This window comes from Maniola jurtina, chromosome 13 (assembly GCF_905333055.1).
Source record: "Maniola jurtina chromosome 13, ilManJurt1.1, whole genome shotgun sequence".
In the NCBI taxonomy this organism is placed as follows: Eukaryota; Metazoa; Arthropoda; class Insecta; order Lepidoptera; family Nymphalidae; genus Maniola; species Maniola jurtina.
The window spans coordinates 5,195,478-5,215,049 of record NC_060041.1 but is presented as its reverse complement, the minus strand read 5'-3'; the positions used below and the strand labels follow the sequence as shown (position 1 = coordinate 5,215,049).

General features: G+C 36.0%; 1 protein-coding gene across 5 annotated transcripts in view; it reads right to left on the bottom strand.

Annotated features, from left to right (window-relative positions):
• The window catches only part of LOC123870882 (zinc finger CCCH domain-containing protein 13), a 76,034-nt gene that overhangs the window by 37,951 nt on the left and 18,511 nt on the right, over positions 1-19,572 (bottom strand). For 3 of the 5 annotated variants that reach the window (XM_045914362.1, XM_045914368.1, XM_045914364.1), the window contains one exon: positions 10,284-10,320. The exons of 1 other annotated variant lie outside the window; for it this stretch is intronic. The gene's annotated coding sequence lies outside the window, so the exon portion shown is untranslated. The remainder of the gene's footprint in view (positions 1-10,283; positions 10,321-19,572) is intronic. One more of the 5 variants, XM_045914363.1, reaches the window with a different exon arrangement.

The following is a 19,572-nucleotide window of genomic DNA, read 5'->3' as shown; positions in this document are numbered from 1 at the left end:
AACTTTGGGGAAACTATATGTATAAGTATGGACTTCGTCTGTGCCGGCGTCTGCCGACATACACGCGGCGCCCCTTTAGAGCGCTTCCCAGTCAATTCCACCACCAATAAACACCAGCAGAACGCAAAAACCGGCCACTTCTAACAAAAAAACACTCCAAAAAGTCACAACACGCGCGCCAGCAAACGCCACCACAGACGAAGTCCCTGTAGGCGTCTATCTATTAGGTGATGATGACGACGATGGGGAGTAACGACAACGACGATGGATGGTGAATGGTGGAGTGAGTGGAGATGGAGATGGAGAGGGATGGAGTTCGTTAATTATATTCTATAGTTTAAACATAATATTATGCGGATAGTCGATAGCCTCGCAGTACCTATCTATGAATACACACAGTATGCAATGCCTAGGAGAATAAAATTATGGACTAACACATATGACACCATTTGGACTAAGCATTTCACTCTAAACTGGTCCCTATCATGGTTGATTAAATACGAAAATCGTTTGCTAGTATAGGGCTAAGGTGTCGTGACTTGTGAGAACAATAAGCTATTATTCTAGCACATCGGATTGCGGACGGAAGGCGAACCCATGTTTGAAGCCACTGACAATAGATGTATGGATGTACAATTTTTTTGTCCCAGTTTTGCTTACACATACCTATGTACCAAATAGGGAACACGTGTGTTCGACGGCATCACTGACTCAGCAATGAGGTTGAGGGCATAGACTTCTGTAGGTTCTAAGCTTTGGTAAGCTAAGCTCTAAGCATTAGTACAAAAGATTTGGAAATGAGATGGCTCAGGCTACCCAGGTTCATGACGTTCTCTGTGATAATAACACCAAATCGCCTTTGCATAAGATAATAATAATAATAATAATAAGCCTTTTATTTTCTCTCTTCATTTCACATTTGGTTATTTTACAATATAATTATATACTAGTCATTATGAACAACATCATATTAAACAATTATAACTTATCTTACAGTAGTTTATATTTTTAGATGAACAAAAAAAAATTACAAAAACTAAATTACATTTTTAAAATAATATAAAGTAGTGTACCTAAAGTTATTATTGATATTGTTTAAAAAATTACATTTTAATTCAATTTATTTTACTAAGTCTTATTAATTATTCCTATTCAGTAATTACTGTTTATAATATGTACATTAAAATTGATTACTAATCTTACAATAATTTACATTCTTTTTATAAACAAAAATTTATCTATGTCAAATTACATTACAACAATTCAATTTATCTATGTCAAATTACATTACAACAATTCAATTCATCTATGTCAAATTACATTAAACATACAATAGAGTAGTACAATAGAGAGTATAATTATTATTTATTATTGAATGTATTTCAAATGATTTTCAATTTAATTTCTGTTACTATTATTCTTATTCTGTAATTTATCGCTCTATTATTCTAGCTCTTTCTACTTAATTTTTTTTTTTTTTTTTTTAATTATGTTTACATGTTTATTAGTATACATATATATCTGTTAGTGTGAAGATGAGAAACCCTCTTGGGTGTAGGCCTCCTCCAAAACTGACCAGTTTTTCCTGTTTTTTGCCAACTCCTTCCAGTCTCTGCCCGCAACGGATATGATATCATCTTCCCATCTAGAGTTAGGTCTTCCACGTCTTCTTTTGCCTTGAGGTCCGATCCACGTAGTGACTTTTTGAGTCCATCTCTCGTCCTGCAGTCTCGCAATATGGCCGGCCCATTTCCATTTTAATGAGAGAGCATGTTTTAGGAAATCTATCATATTTGTTTCTTCTCTTATATCTGATGCCTTAAATTTTTGAATTTTTTTAATATTTAAGAGACTGCGCTCCATAGCTCGTTGACATACTTTTATTTTGTTTTTTATATTTTTGGTAAAAACCCAGGTTTGAGCGCCGTAGGTAAGGCACGGGAGCACGCAAGAGTCCATGGCAATTTTTTTGAGAGTTACTGGCAATCGATTTTTAAAAATTTCTTTCATCGACCAGTACTTATTCCAGGCCATTGTTATTCTTCTTTCCACCTCTTCGGTATTACAATGTGGCTTAAAAGATATTTGCTTTCCTAGGTAGATGTATTTTTCCACATACTCTAGGATGTTTTCGCCCACATAAATGGGGAATTGGTTTGCGTTTGTCATAACTTTTGTTTTCCCTTCGTTCATTTCCAAGCCGAATCTTAGGCTGGCTTCATGTAGAGTCTTTACCATGTATTGCATGTCCCTACTATTTTCGGCGAAAATCACTAGATCATCTGCAAATCTTAAGTGTGTTAGAGAGGAACCTTTGATTTTTATGCCCAAATTTTCCCAATGTAGAGTTTTGAAAATTGATTCTAATACTGCTATAAATATTTTTGGAGAAAGAGGATCTCCTTGTTTGACGCCTCTATTTATTTCAAATGGCGGTCCAAATGTTTCCAACTTTACTCTACTTTTACTCCTTTTATAAATATCCTTTATTATATTTATATAATTACTATTTATTTTGCAGTCTTTGAGGGCATCCCATATGCATGTATGGAAAATTGTATCGAACGCTTTTTTATAGTCAATAAATGCTACATATAGAGATGCTCTTTTTTCTTTGTATTTTTCTAGTATTTGCTCTACCGTATGGATGTGGTCCATTGTGGAAAAACCCTTGCGGAAGCCAGCTTGTTCCTTGGGTTGGTTTAAGTCAATCTGGTCGCTTATTTTACTGAGCAGACAAGAAGAAAAAAGCTTATAAAGACAGCACATCAAGCTTATTGGGCGGTAATTTTGTACATCTTTAGGATCTCCTTTTTTGTATAGTAGAGTAATATGTGATTCTACCCATTGATGAGGGACTGACTCTTGAATTTTTATTAATTTAAATAGGTTATATATAGGGGTTATCAAGATGTCCGCAGCGTATTTGATGGCCTCATTTGGTATGTTGTCCGGACCTGTGCTTTTTTCGGTTTTCAGGCGTTTAATTGCATTGAGTATGTCAAGTTCGTTCCACTCCTCTCTTATTGTATTCCCTTCATTCTCTATGTTGTGTATGGAGTGCGTTTCCGAATTAATGCTTGTGTCATAGAGCTTTTTATAGAATTTAGATGCTGTCTCTAGAATAGCTTTTCGGTTGGCAGAGATTTTTTGTTTCTCTTGCAAGCTCGGTATCCATGTTTTGTAAATTGCAAGTTCCCTATTGGCTCGCTTCATACCACGTTTCTCTCGAAGGGATCTTTCTATTACGGAAAATCTATAATTTTTATAATCTTCTTTAATTTTATTATTTACAATTTAATAAATTTTTGTCAGTTCTTTTTTTATCTTAGGAGTCTTTGGGTACGTATTCTGAAGCTCTAAGCGCTTGTTTATAAGATTTTTTGTCTCTACCGATATAATATTTCTACCTGTACTTCTTACTTCGTTATTCGAGAATTTTATGCCATTTTTAATGTAGTTTTCTATTTTATTGTAATAACTTTGGACTGTGTCTTCATTTTCAAGAGCAACATCTGTACTATGCTCTACAAGATACTTTCTATATGCCTCTATCTCTTCGTCGTGTCTTAATATTTTTTTGTTATTTGAAAAGAGAGCTCTACTTTTTTTGCCGGAATCGAGAGAGACAGTTGCTCTAACTAGCCTGTGATCCGATGGGTATGGTACTTGGTTCAAGATTTCGATGTTATGAATTATCTTTGGAATATCTGTTAAGACAAAGTCAATTTCGTTCCTTGTTTTCCCATCAGGCGAACACCAAGTCCACCTGGAATCAGATCTCATTTCATAAAAGGAATTCATTACTGAGAGATTATTTGCATAAGATAAAAGAAACCAATTAACTTTGAATTGAATTGAATTGAATTTATTTGTACATAATACACAAAATATTTTACAAAAACAGTAATATTTAAATATCAGCGAAATATGTGCGAACAAACAAAATAAAATAAACGATAGAACAGCATTAGTGATATGAAATACTTTAGTACCTAGTTGGTCACGAATTTTCAACCACCGCAAACTTATTATTATAATTTATACCATACATAAATCATAGAGTTCCATCGATAAATATAGGTTTTTTGTAACAGATTTTTCATATCTATGAAAAATATATATTTCACACCAACACAGCGTTTCTATAGATTTTCAAAGACGGCCGTACCTAGATGCGTACAAGCTAGTGACAAATAGCTTCCTACGTTTCGATGTCGAAGAAGGTAGCGTTTCTGAGAGGCCTCTATTTAGCCAAATTCTTTGTATCTGTTTTGGATTATGACCAAGACGCAATCATGCTCTAATAAGCGTTCAACCCGAGCGACGCTATGTTCTACGTGGTTGTAATTAACCAAGGCTGATGCGGTGTGGTTACGTAACCGTTAAGTGTCACCGTAACGGTAGGCAGTAACGGGAGCTTGATGCTTGAACGCTACGTCTTCATACTTCCATACTATATTTATTATTAATATTATTAATCCGAAGGTGTATCAGTTTGTTTGTTACTTCTTAACACTCTCGATACTCTACTCGATCGATTTCAAAAAAGACACAAGCTTAAAGACTACTTACCTACCTAGAAAGTGATAGGGTACTTTTCATCCCGGAAAAATAAAGGGTTCCTATCTGATTAAAAAAGTTAAAACATGCGAACGGAGGTCCCGGGACTTTGAGCGAGTTTTTGAAAAACTACCAAAAAAGTTACAGAAACAACCGGGTCTAAATAATTAGTTGGGCCATCCAAAGGGGCAATAGCCATACCTTCGCCATTCGCCACCATCTTAGTTAGGTATGGTACTTCTTTGCTTACCTAATCTGCATCTTTATATACCAAATCGATGAAAATAGTGTCAATTTTAATTTTCCTATTTTTGTTACTTAGTTTTAATTTAGATTTTAGTTTATTGTATTGATTAGTCTTAAATAACATTTAATGTAGTTTTAGTCAATCACCCAAAATGCGTTGGTATGTGCTTTCGTCAAAAACTTTACCTGCCTGTATATGCCTTTATATGCCTAAGTTAACGAGGGATAAACATACAAAAATACATACGGATATCATTTATACATAATCTATACCTAAATAACCTTTAATTAGTTAATTTATTTTCTGAGGCACTGGTATAATTAGAATATAAAGGCCAATCAATAATTGTGCGAATAATTAAGGTCAAATGTTATATCAATTAAAGGCATTGGTGTTGAGATAAATCAGTAGATATCAAAATGGTACCTAGTTATAACTATCTGTAAGTGAAGATTATTTTCAGTTTGAGCTTTTCTAGTATTATACTTATCAGTTTATACTTAATTCGTAAATTCTAATCGGAGAAAAAATGTAAGTTTTTACTCGAAATTAATTCGACATCTGGATATTAAACAGAAGTGAGATAGATAGTACCTATTCGGTTTGCCAAAAAAAGTACGTAAATAACTTTCAACAAATCAACCAATGATGCTAGGAAATAAAAACGCAATAGACGATTCTAAATTAACTTTCTTAGAAAAAATAAAGTTAAAAATTTCCTTCTTTTATAATGATTCGGAGATTTAATAAAAATAAGATTGACAATTTTGTATTTTACTTCGTGATCGAAAATTATCCACAGGTATACCAATCTATCATTTAAAATTTTAGATTTATTTATTACCAAACTACGGAGCAAGAGTGAATAGGCACCTTCTAGGTAAACGCGTCCCATCTTAGACCACATCATCACTTTCCATCAGGTGTGATTGTGGTCAAGCGCTTGCCTATAGTGAATAAAAAAAAAAGCTTTCCGTCGTCAGTAGGTATATTTTATCTCAATCGATTTATTTATAGATAATGAGAGAAATAAATTATACAAATAACAATTTTATGATAAACAGTTCAAATAAAGCACGTACACCTACAGTGTGGGAAAATCGAAATAATTTTGAGGAGCACTCAATTCTCAACTTTTTATGATCCAACTCAAAATTGACCACAAAACAATCAAACATTATTTTTCACCGCAAAGGACAGTGACCGCTTTCAAAATTGGGCAAAGAGCCAAGGTTGAATTCCACTCAGTATATTATACGAGATAGTATAGTCATTGAGTTATAAGCTATAGAGATGTACATTATAGAAGATCGAAGAAGTATCTGCAACTAATTATGCAAAAGTGTAAAGGAATTAAATCAACACTGCCCATTTTATAAAATAACGAAAGTGTGTTTGTTTGTTGCTTTGTTCTTCAATCACACTGAAAAGGATCGATCAGATTTTTTGCATAGATATACAGTTTTTTATAACTGGCGCAGTATGGGGAAATCCGAAATACATCGATGCCGAAACCATAGGAGATAACAAGGAAACCGTCTGAGGAAACTTCAGCACTTTTTTTATGAAAGCAATTTTGACATGACAATTTTTTGGTCAACGTGAGTTTTTTTTTTATTAGTACCAGAAAGTTTTAACAATAAAAATAAAAAGAAAGAAAAAGTGGACAGGGAAGCACTTATCTATATATGAGATGTCTACTCTTGGCAGTGTGAGAGGTTGTAAAGGGAATAGAATAGGTACATCTAGGTAGGTAGGTTATTCGATAAAAATCAATGAAATTGACTTTTTCTTAACGCCGTTCGATTCAGTTTCATATAAGCATGACTTCATAATTCATTCATCATTGTATCGAAAGAAAAAAATCGGGACAGCAGAAGTTGGTCAAAATTAAAAGACTTTCAAAATTGTAAGAGTTTCAATACAAAAACTGAAAAAACGTTGTTGTTTATAAAGACCATTAAGTATTTGCCGCTGAAAATATTACTTTCTATAGGATCTATAATATTACTCTCTGTACTCTATAGGATCCATAAAATCATATCACCTCTAGAGGTACCACCACCTCTCTGTGTATAATACTGTTATAAGCGATATACAATTGCTTATTTGGCAAATGCTTGCGTCACTCGTCAACCCACCGTGCAGCGCCTTGGCGGGTTACGCGCTGGCGAGCTTCTATAAAGAAAACCAATGACCTCTGCGTCCAATAGCTGATTCGTGAGTAACAGAAGAAGGAGAACATAGAAATAATAACAAAGAAACCCAATCCATACTAATATTATAAATTCGAAAGTGTGTCTGTCTGCTAGCTTTTCACGGCTTAACAGTTTAACCGATTTTAACGGGAACAGAGTCAGCTTACATCCCGCGGACGGATATACTATTTTTATCCCGGAAAATCAAAGAGTTAATTCGGATTTCACGGAGTTCACGGGATTTAGAGTCATCTGTTTAACCGATTACTACAAAATTTGATACAGAGGTAGCTTGCATTCGGGAATTTTTCATTTCAGTTTTTTTTTATTTTTTTAACAGTTTCTTAAGTCCGAGGAAAGTTAAAGTGCACTCTATAGATCTCAGCCTGAGACTTCTCCTCCACTTGAGCTGCCGTGGAACCATCTAATGACTATGAAGCTTGACGTTGTTTGCAGATTCTACCAGTTTTGCATATACTAAATACTACAAAAAAATTAATCACTCCTGCTAATTCACACCTTCAAGCTATACCCACAATTAAACGGCGTACAGCTTCAAAACATTGTGTAAAGAAAACAATAAGCTTTCGAGGCGTGCTTGGGAACCTCATAACCGCATGGCCTCAATGTCTCACGGATTATTTCGGCGCCAGTCTAGTATTGTTCTGCGGGTCGTCTCATGGTTGTTTCGTTAGACATCATTTGATAATTTGCGAATGCTTAAGATTATCTCCAAATCTCAAGTAAAAGTTTACTAATTTTTCTCAGCCTTTTGGAAAAAAAGCTTTTTTATTCGTAGGATCACCGCTTGAGTAGGACATAGTGATAGGAAGGGAGGGGAAGCGCTTAAACCTGGAATGGGTAAGACATATTAGATTCCAGATGCACTAAGTTGTTTCCACGAGGCACTTTACTGGAAAGCTTTATTACTTAGCGACATGAGTTTACCGATAGGGTGGTAGACGCAATTAGTTTCATCAATTTCAGCTAACAATAGCTTCAGATGACAGCATAAATTCTGAGACATAATATCTGAGATAGTATAAATTCATAGAGCGTAAAAAGCGAAACAATTGCGCGGCAGAACAGAGACCTCAGAAGAGAAATCTTTCCACCAAATACCTAGATCGATAAAGCACTGAGGAGCGCGCTATAGGGAAGCTTCTCTAATTACATTTGCCTATTTGCTTGCCTCTAATGAGATTTGGATTTTTCGAGAAAGTAGTATAAGGCTATAATTTTGTTAATTAAAATCTAAAATATTCTCTCAATTCTATCAATACCGATTCTAATTATATCTACGTGAGTACTATGTGTAGGTACAGATACAACCACGATACAACCGTGTGAATTATTTATATTATAGTCGGGTATCCATCTATATATTTATGTAGTTTTTCACCATGAACTAAAATGAACCGCACAAAAAACTAACTGCCCATTGTTTTCCCATAAACATCATGCAATTATTACGTACTCAAAAGAATCACATTGTCATACATGCAATTGTTATCATAAGTATATTAATTACCATATAATGAATCCTCAATTTTGTTTGTATAAGGACGAACTCATACTGTCTACTTAGTACTCACCTTATTCAATTGTACGATGTACCAATGAGAGAGGTCTTAGTAAATTTTCCATTTGAAATGACTGCATATATAAATAAAATCATCAGCATTAGATGAGATCGCAGACAAGTAAAAATATGCAAATAAGATGGAAACAGATTTATTTATTTATTCACTAGCTTTTTCATGTGAAGGAAAATGTTACATGACAAAAGTGAAGACAAGGAGAAGGACAAAGAAAAGGAGTTCGTGACAAAAAGAGGAGTTTATCAAGGTGACTCGGTCTCGCAAAATACTAAATTGCAGTAGGTATTTGATGTTGCATCCACACAATCTAATTTGCCTATGTAGTACGTATCTGAACGTACGAAACCTGTAAAAGCTGTAATTGAAGCTTGGGCTTGGTTGTCAAGCAACGGCGTGTGGACTCCACTTTAGATATGTGGCACTTGAATCCGTACATAATTTTAAAAGTGTGATCACGCGTTTTTCCGCGCAGACGTTAACGGCACATAAATTCTTGTATTAGTTCCAAAGTGTCTAACGGTCGGCCGTTTGGCCTGCGGTCATCACTGAAGAGTAAAGACACTGAGATGTATAATTAACTCTCTTTAGGCTTGGTCATAGAACGCGCGGCGCGGACGGAAGTTTTTTCAACTCGGTATCTTGAATTTAGTTGCTTCTCGGAAGCTCCGTTTTTATTATAAAATAGCGAGCAAACGAGCTGGCGGATCAACTGATGTTAAGTGATTACCGCCGCCCATGAGCATTTGCAGCACCATAAGAACCGCCAATAGGTTGCCTTGCCGGCCTTTCAGGAATTCGTTGAATCGCCCCTCGAATAACCCCATGTTGAAATCTAGCGGGAACACCGCCGAAGGTAGTTGGTTGCCGCGACTGATTGATCCCCTCTACATACATCCAATTTTTAGACACAGCGATCAAGACGATTTTATTTATCATTTCAAACACAGCAATTGAGTACAAGAAGTTGTCGAAACGTGATGCAATATCGAAACAATCGCTAAAACGCTCGATCTCATTACAGCGATCGAACGCTGAAAATCGTAAAATCGCGATGCAGCGTTACTAGTATCACTGATGCTACGAGTATAATATCAGCATCGTATCTCCTATGGCCCTTACAAATTCAAGTTACCGCGTATACAAGGGACTGTGCAGTTGTGCCGTGTAGTTACCGTCACGCTTTGTGTCTGTGTGTGCCCAAGTCTTTACGGGCCATAGAGAATTGTTCGTCAACATGAATAGGTTTTTTGCTCTACATAATAATTATATACTTATCATAGAAGTTTGGACATTGTCTATAGTTTTGGGCAAGAGGTGGGCAAAGTAAATAATTATTTAATGCCGGATATGAAATGTCTGTGTTATAGTTCAAAGCCGAAATGCCGGCACATTACAAAATGTCTTAGGCAATCCTGTAGAATGCCGAACGCGCTTAGACTCCAAAACCAAAACTTCGGCTGCGTAGTGAGTATCGGTCAATTTGTAGGGTGCCTAAATTGTTGGTCCAAAACCGAAATTCAGTTTCATCAATTCGGTTTTGGAGGAGGCAGTGTAAAATAATGCAAATAAAGAATTTCTATTCTATTCTTATGCGTTTAGACTTTGAATAAGACATTTGTGCGATGTGCCGGCAGTTCAGATTTGTCTGTAACATATTAGTCCAAATATCTTTACCTTTCTTTATATTTGATCAGCTTGACTTTTGATCGATCTGAAAAAAAAAGAAAAGGAAAATTAAGAATATGGAGTGGAGCATCTATCGAAATCTAGAAAATAAATTGGAGGTAAGTATACTTTTGAGTGTTCATTTATAAAAAATTAAGTACTAAATGGATTTTCCTAGGAATTTTCCTGCCAAGCAAGGTTTGGGCTAGTGGAAGCTCATAATTACTATATCTCACTTAAACATCTCTTGTTCATACTGTCCCAATACGTTCCTGCTTAGGAATTACACTGAGATCCGTTAATGTTCATAATAAACCTGAAAGAATTGAAAAAAAAAAATAGATACTTAATGGGTATAATTTTGTATTTAAATATATTTTTGCCATTTTACAATTACATACTTTTATTTTAATTTACTGGGTTAATTCTTTTTTTGTGTGGGAACTCATTATGAGTGAATAATTAACAGGCTGTATTAGCTAAATATATAAGAAGCCAAGCAATATATTATTGTTGTTAATGTTAATTTGCTGTAAGTATTGTATTCCAAACAAAGTGCATAAGTATAAAGAGAGAGAGATAGTTTGCCGGTAATGGCCACACATGGAAAATATTTTGGAATTTCTCACTGATAAAGCTTATACTTTATACATACAAATCCAAAAACGAAAACAGCTAACTTTTATCGAGATTAATACTTCCATTAACACCGGCACGCCGGCACGTGTGAAAGTTGCTGATATCAAATAATGGATGGCGACAGAAGCATTAAGGTGCCCACGCACTCGAACTGAATTGTAACTGAACTGTGCGCGTCGCGGCAGCGCCCCGCACGATATTCTCTCCAGCCGCGACGCGCGTACCGCGTAGCGCATCACTGCCGCGCGTCGCGGCTGGAGAGAATATCGTGCGGGGCGCTGCCGCGACGCGCACAGTTCAGTTACAATTCAGTTCGAGTGCGTGGGCACCTTTAAGACTTGCATTCATAAGAATACTTACAGGAAAGTTATGTAAATGTAGGTACCTATATCTAGCTTATAATTCTAAGACGCACTTTTTGTTCACACTTTAGGGGTTGTGTGTTGGCGTGTGCCTCACAAGAATATCATTATACTCTGGACCGATTGTTGAAAATGTCGAAATTTCAAATTATGAATAAGTAATATTATGGAGCCGAAGGTTTAATGACCCTAAGAAATTCAGTTAAATTTTGGTTAAAGGTGATTACTTATACATTTTTTTAAAGTTTATGTTGACTGTTATCTTGCTGAGCTTGTCATAAATAAAACACTGTGATGGCCACCCCCCCACGCGTCGTGTCTAATTACGTTATCGTACACTCGTAACAGTTCATTCAATTTCAGGGAACCTTCGGTTTCAGCCTAATCTTGACCGAAGGTGGTTTTTGGTGAACTGGACCGCTAGACGTGACCAAAGCCAAAGCCGAATCCGAAGGTTCGATCGGCACTAATCTACTGCTTCCATTTAACTCACGAAACCGAAGGCAAAATCTATTAAAACAATAAAAGGTAGCAGTAGTACTATTTTCTCAGTATGAAAAACGATAGTAAAGGGGCCAAGACCCTAGAAATGTCTTACATAATATTGAATGTTACGTCTATACTAGATATTTTAGCGTTCGTACGCAAATAGTTTTAGTTGGCGTAACTTCACTAATTTGAGAGGTGTTACGTGCATTTGCCATGATATAGGTACTTGTATTTACTTATTAGGTCTTCCAGGAAGAAGCCACCAACAGCGTAACTTGATGGTGGATACTAAGAAGTTGCGGTTGCGAGATATGGAGGATAAGATTTTTTGATCACAATAAATTGCCGATAATCTGATACCATAGCAGGGATATCGGGTTATATGAGTATGGGAGTCTTACCCACGACTTTTTGCGTGTTATATTATGCGATATTTACAGAGGAATAGAGACGGTAAGTCAATAAAATATAATATTATATAAAATACTATTAAATATTAACTTTTGCATATGAATTTTGTATAGAAACAGTACACACACATAATGATAAAGATCAGGAATATATCCACCTAATTTAGAGAGACGCGTAGAATTAATCCAATAGTAGGCATAGCATCACACCGTAGCTATTGTATTAAATAAAATATTGTAAATTCTAGCTATTCAAGTAAAAGTATCTAGAACTTGTAGAGATTCAATCAGTAGATAATAATATATGTTGATATACAAACGAAAATAGTCGATGACTTAAATGGAATGTAACCGGTCACTCAACCAACTCACCTTGATTGGAGGGCGCCCAGTCTCTGAACAATGGCATGTTTATAAACGCAGACCAATAGCTAAGCTACTATGACAACTAATTGACTATCATGGTATTTTGCGCAGAAATGGATATATACATACAAGTACCTACGCTGGAAAAGATGTGCCATACAAAATATCAGTTATATTTTGTTCGGAATCGAAGAGCCCCATCGAGCGTAACGGGAATTAAAATTGACACTGTGTCAAATGTTCTTCGTGTTGACTTTATCTAGTAATGATAAATTTGTCATTATCATTAAGCCCTAATTCGCACGAGCGTTAAAAGCCGGCGTTGCGCTGAAAATACAAAGTGCGCGTTAAAAAAGCGTTGACGTGTAAACAAATACTTGGGAATGCATTTGTACTATTTGAACGCTTTTTTAACGGACGTTAAAAAAAGCTCTCGTGCGAATGAGGCCTTTGTTCTGAGTACGCTTACATGACGCTCACTGCTGCTATCAGCACCAAAATGGCGTTAATCAAGTTGCTTCAAAAACAGGTCGGCAATCGCAGGTCCAGCGTACTTGTATCAGTAGAGGTCAGTGGTGTTTCGCAATTCTGTATTCAATCAATATTCTCTCTTGACATAGGTACCTACTGCTCAAGGATACTTTTATTCTGGCAACGAGTAACAACAAAATACTAGATGGGTTAATACTAGTAAGTAAATCAGACGAATCGCAAGGAGGCACTAGATGAAACTGGCAATGGTAACCGAAAATAGATCGTGGATTGTGGAAATCCCTGCAAGAGACCTATCCATACTAATATTATAAATGCGAAAGTGTGTCTGTCCGCCTGTCTGTATGTCTGTCTGTCTGCTACGTTTTCACGGCCCAATTGCTGAACCGATTTTAATTAAAGGTACAGACTTGGGATACATCCCGGGGATGGACGTAGGCTACTTTTTATCCCGGAAAATCGAAGAGTTCCTACGGGATGTAAACAAAACTAAAATCCACGCGGGCGAAGCCGCGGGCATTCTCTAGTGTCCAATAAGGGACATTGGTGCCTTAAAACTATGGAACGGTAGCAAACTGCAGTAGTTAAAAACTGTGTTGCATTTGTTAACGCCAACGTTCAGATTAAGAAGTTACAAGAGAGTAACAAAAAAACCAAAAAAAAAAAAAACAATCAAGTGAGTTCCTAATTTGGTATAGACTTCTGTACTTCACTTGCAAACCCCATAAAACAGTCGTCCCAAATCCCAACGCACAGTATTTGCGCACAAACTTGTGCACTATAATAATATTTCTATAGCTAGTCTAGTACGTTGAGATTCGGTCAGTATTATCGATAGTAGTGTAAAGAAGTAATAGTAGTTCACCATTGAGAGCAGGTGGAAAAATGCGGAAGAAATCATAGGCAAAGGCCAGCTAGGATAGTACATAATAGGAAAGGAAAAGTTGTCTTGGCTTATAAGCATCGATGATGGACACAAACTTACGTCAGTTTATCATCATTTTTCGCAGACATTCTCTTATCTAGCGCTAAACAAAATTGATTCTAATGTTTATAAGAAACTAGCTGACCCGCTCCGGCTTCGCTCAAATGAAATTTTTGAGGATCGCGTCGATGAGAGAGTGAAATCCTAAAACACATAGGTAAAGCGTGCCCTGATAGCCCAAATACCAAACTTACGTCCCTTAACTAATTCCATCTTACCAAAAAATCCTTTTTTAGTGCCTACGTTGAATTTAATTAATAAAACAATAATAAATCACACTATATAATATTATAAAGGCGAAAGTTTGTATGTGTGTGTGTGTGTGTGTGTATGTTTGTTACTCCTTCACGCAAAAACTACTGGACGGATTTGGCTGAAATTCAGAATGAAGATAGATAATATCCTGGATTAGCACATAGGCTACTTTTTATCCCGGAAAATCAAAGAGTTCCCACGGGATTTTGAAAAACCTAAATCCACGCGGGCGAAGTCGCGGGCATCGGCTAGTAATTAATAAACCTTCGTGTGTGAGTCCGACTCGTACTTGACTGATTTTTTCAGAGTGGGACTTATTTTTCTTGTGGATTAAAACATAGACTATGTCCGTCTTCATAAATATAGTATATCTTCAATATCGATTCAGCGCTTGAGCCATGAAAGTTAAAGATAGTCTGACATACACACTTTCGCATATTATAATACTAGCCGATGCCCGCGACTTCGCCCGCGTGGATTTAGGTTTTTTGAAATCCCGACTCTTTGATTTTCCGGGATAAAAAGTAGCCTATGTGCTAATCCAGGATATTATCTATCTCCATTCTCAATTTCAGCCAAATCCGTCTAGTAGTTTTTGCGTGAAGGAGTAACAAACATACACACACACACACACACACACACACACATACAAACTTTCGCCTTTATAATATTAGTGTGATTAGTTAGAGAAGACACGAGTAAAGGAAAATTCAGTGAAAGTCTCACTTGCAATGTTACTCGTATATGCAACTTTGTATAATATTCGCAGTAGTTCGCGGAGTCATTTTGTGCAATCACCCTCGTAACAAGTAAAATAATCCGGCATTTACGGCGAATAATAAAAAGAAAGTGGCGAATTTTTTCACATGTATGTTTTATTACGTGATAGCAATGCGGATAAGTGCATCAAGTTGTTACGGCAACCCTTGTTTTATCTGTAGCCGCTGGGTCATCTTAAATGTCACCAGATTTTTGAGTAGGTACCTATTAGCGCACGGCATTCTTTATTTGTTTTTAGTATAAAATGCTCTTGAATTACTTTTGGGAAGCAAAGATGTGTGGTGTAAACGTTTTAACAAAAAATCGGTTTTAGACAAAATATGTGAATAGCTTCATAGTTCATATACTCATATAAAAGGTTCTGCCACTGGAACATCCGATTAAAATCCGGGCCCGACAGAGGACAAGTAGGAACGGACTGTTATATTGTAGTGCCTCATAAAGAAAATGTCTATATTGGCGGCGGCCTTTTAATTTAATACTACAAGGTATAATATACCGGCTAACTAGTAGCTTAAGAGATAGACGGTGAAATGAGGTTATACCTGTTTGTGGTAATTTTCTGCCTCGAGATAGCTCGACCTATCGCCTTGGCGAAAGTAACAACTAACAAGGTTGCGATAATCACAATTCACCGCTTAGAACGAAACATGTTCTAGACAAGCGATGCTTTGATAAACTGCTGCTTGTTTCAGTTTATTCTGTTAAATAATTTATTTTAAGTTAAACGAACGAGCTATTTTGGGTATCGCTCTCAGGGATAAAATGGGGAACGAGGAAATTCGCAGAAGAACAGCTATTGATCCTGGAAAAATCAAGATCCCACGGGATTTTCGAAAACCTAAATCAGATTAATACAGAGATATCTTGCATCCTAGAGACAGACATAGACTACGTTTTGTACTAGTAAAACGAAGAGTTTCCACGGGATTTTGAAAAACCTCAATCGCGAAAGACGAAGTAGGTATATCATCAAGCTATTGATACAACAAAATTTTAACGTTTAGTATAACCTACCTTGCAAGAAAAAAAAAGGAAAACCACACACTACCTAGTAGGTTCCTATGTAAAAAAAACACTGTTAAAACCACAAACGACTGCCGCATTTTTACATGCGTAAAGCCGTCGCGTTGTTAGAATGTACTTGCTAATTAGAGAATAGTAAATAAGCGATATAGAGTGAGAGCTTGCGACCGCTAAGCTTACGTCATTTAGTGCAAGTTTCACATTTTACTGAATTCAGCCATAAGTATCACAACTTCACAGACGGCATAACTAATTCTTTTACACTCACAGTATGCATTTTTAGGGTTCCGTACCTCAAAAGGAAAAAGAGAACCCTTATAGGAGCACTTTGTTGTCTATCTGTCTGTCCGTCTTTGTGTCTTGAAAGTGAGGCAAGTAGGTAGAGTAAAGGAAAAAATTCGAAAACCGTGAATTTGGGGTTACATTACAAAAATAATTAAAATGTTCATGAACAAATAACTAGTATTTTCGATTTTCAAAGTAAGATAACTATACCAAGCGGGGTATGGGGTAAAATAAAAAATGCACTTGTTTTATTTGGTATCCATAAAAGAAGGCATTTACCTTCTCTAGGCAAGGAAAAAATATTAATTTTAGAAAATCGTATCGAATTTAATTACACTTAGATTTCTAATAGTCCTCTTGACCTTAAACTATTGCTTTAATTTACTATTATTGCCGAAATTGAACGAAAAAATAATATTTTTGGCGGTGATCGAATTCAACGAGCGTGCTTGCAACAAATCTAGCAGTCACGATCTCTTAGCGTAATAAAGAGTGACACAGACAACCGGTTTTTGTCTGAGACTTCTATGACCGATTTTTAACCAACACCAGCCGTCTATTCCCTTGCACGAGTGTACTAGGCTGTCGGCCAACAGGGAGAAGTGGCGAATGTTCGTGAGTCATATAACATCTGCCCTTAAAGACGTTGCTTCGTGATGACCACGACCGCTCTGCCAAGAGTGTTACGACGAAGAAGAAGAAAAAGAGAAAAAGCCGTCTATAAACAATGAAAAGCGCCGTCGGCGTAAAATCAGACATTTTACGCCGACTCGACGACACAACTATGCGTTATGAGTTGTTATAAAATCATATTTCACTGGTCAAAACTACGGATGGTCAAAACCATATTATTTGGTGCCTCGTATGCTATGTACAGAATCCAGCCATACTAATATTATAATTAATTTTTTTGAAAGTTTGTCTGTTTGTCTGTCTATCTGAATGTCTGTTGCCTTGTCACTCTTTAACAGATCAACCGATCTTGATGAGATTTAACACAAAGATAGGAACATTAGGAGATTAGGTGATAGAAATTGGATATGATTTATCCCGGAAAATAAGAAATTCTCACAGGAATTTAAAAAAGCAAATCGACGTGGATGATGTTCTAGGTATCAAATTGTTCTAAATAATAAAGCAATAGAAATAGTAAGAGGTATGATTTGTCAAAAGTCCAATTTTTGCGACCTTTTTGGGGATTTGAGCGACAATTGTTGTCACGGGTTTTTATAACACCGACTACGTATTCATTATCGGTCGGTCGTGTGCGATAGCTCTTCTGAACTAGGTACAAGTCACAAGTGAATGTGAGGGCCCGAAGGCCGGTCTGTTCATGACAAAGGCCTAGAAGTATTCTATAGATCTTTAAACATCACAACCAGCTTTAAATTCTTGAGCAATCTCTTTTTATACTTACAAATTATGTTGACGTGAATGCACAATGGATATATCAATTAAATTCTTATTAAACAAATAAATGTTTGGGTTAGAAAACATTTAATTGTATCTATTGATATTAAAGGCATTATTTTCATTCAGAGACAAGTATTAGCCATTGATTGTGATCTCGCTTGGTGATAAGTGATGATCCAGTAAATAAAAGCGGGTTAACTTGGATGGTTTGTGACAGTTTTTATGAAATCCATATCCCCTAATCAGTACGTCCCCTAATCAGTCAATAGTACTGAAACGCTTAGTCGCTTGGCGATCGTGTGTTAAATGATAAATAACCACGATCGAAGCCTCCCATCAGAAGACTAGATTAGAGGTTATTCAAAACTCCCAAAGTACTATAAGTACCTATGTCTTTAGCAATTAATTTGTAGCAACTTACTAGTTCGTACAATCAGTCAGCTTGAATAAAGCATCGTTGAAAACTGGAAACGCTCGGCGTTCATTTGATTACGTAAGCGCTTACTTCGATTTTTCGGAAGAATCGATTCCTGGTAACTGGTAACTGGATTCCGGTATAACTAAGTCGGCCAATGCCTTACAAATCGACATTGCTTTGGTTACTTAAAGTCAAACAACGATTTATTAAAATCGAGAAATATCTACCGAAATTTTTTTTTTTTTTGCTTTCAAACAAATAGGGTTCAAGTACCTACTTATTCGCTCTCAACATTTGGTTAATGTGTCGTTTTCAATATCGTATGTAATACGGGCTTCATCTAGGGCAAAATAGCATCTAAAATCTAAATGTTTTAGTTAATCTATCTGGCGCTTATTTTGTCTAGCCATTTAGGTATCATTATTAATCGTTTTGTCAAAAAATTATTAAATGGGTAAACCATTGTACCCTACAATATCTACGTCATACGTGACAAACCTGAGAAATATAAAATATCTAATAAATAATTAGTGGAACAATTATAAAATGTGAAACCACAACTCCTTATGGAGTCCAACTCCACATTATTCGATAAATGGATGCCTCGAAAATTCAACGGAAAAGAAACATTAAAAAATAATCGAATTAATCCATACTATGTAAAAACCCCGCATTCCACAACTCTAAAAGCGATAAAGTTTAAGCATCCATTATAAAATTCCATCACGATCCTACTTAAATTTGATCCCGGGAAGCATTCAAAAAACTTCGTAAGCCTTAAAAAAAGAAAAAAAAAGAACTGGAAAGATCACAACATCCCGATGGAGTAACAAAAAATGAACAACACAAAAACTCAAAACATGAGGCACGCGATCGAGAATGGAACCTGCACTAACGTGCCAGCCACACCCACCGGTTTCGAAAAAACTTACTCAACTGCAGGCGAAAGCATTGAACCGTTGAAACATATTTTAACTTTTCATTACATTTTTCTAGTTTGCTAGACCAGAAACTGGTGGACCAGAAATACCTAAAATAATTAAAATTTAAGAGGGACTACTTTTATTCTGTGTTATTTAGATTTTGAGGAAATTAAAAAATTGCTACTTAAACAATGAGTTTAAAAATATATTAGGTTTCAGACATATTACATAACCGAAATAAAAATATACGCACCTAAATATTCGAAATTCAAAATTCATAAAAAAATATTCTATGTCCGTCTCCTGGATGCAAGCTACCAAATTTTGTCAAGATCGATCGGTTCAACGGTTGAGCCGTGAAAAGGTAACAAACAGACAGGCAAACTTTCGCATTTTTATTATTACTCGTAGTACAGATTAACAAAATACTTTGCATTGATTTTAATTAGAAACAA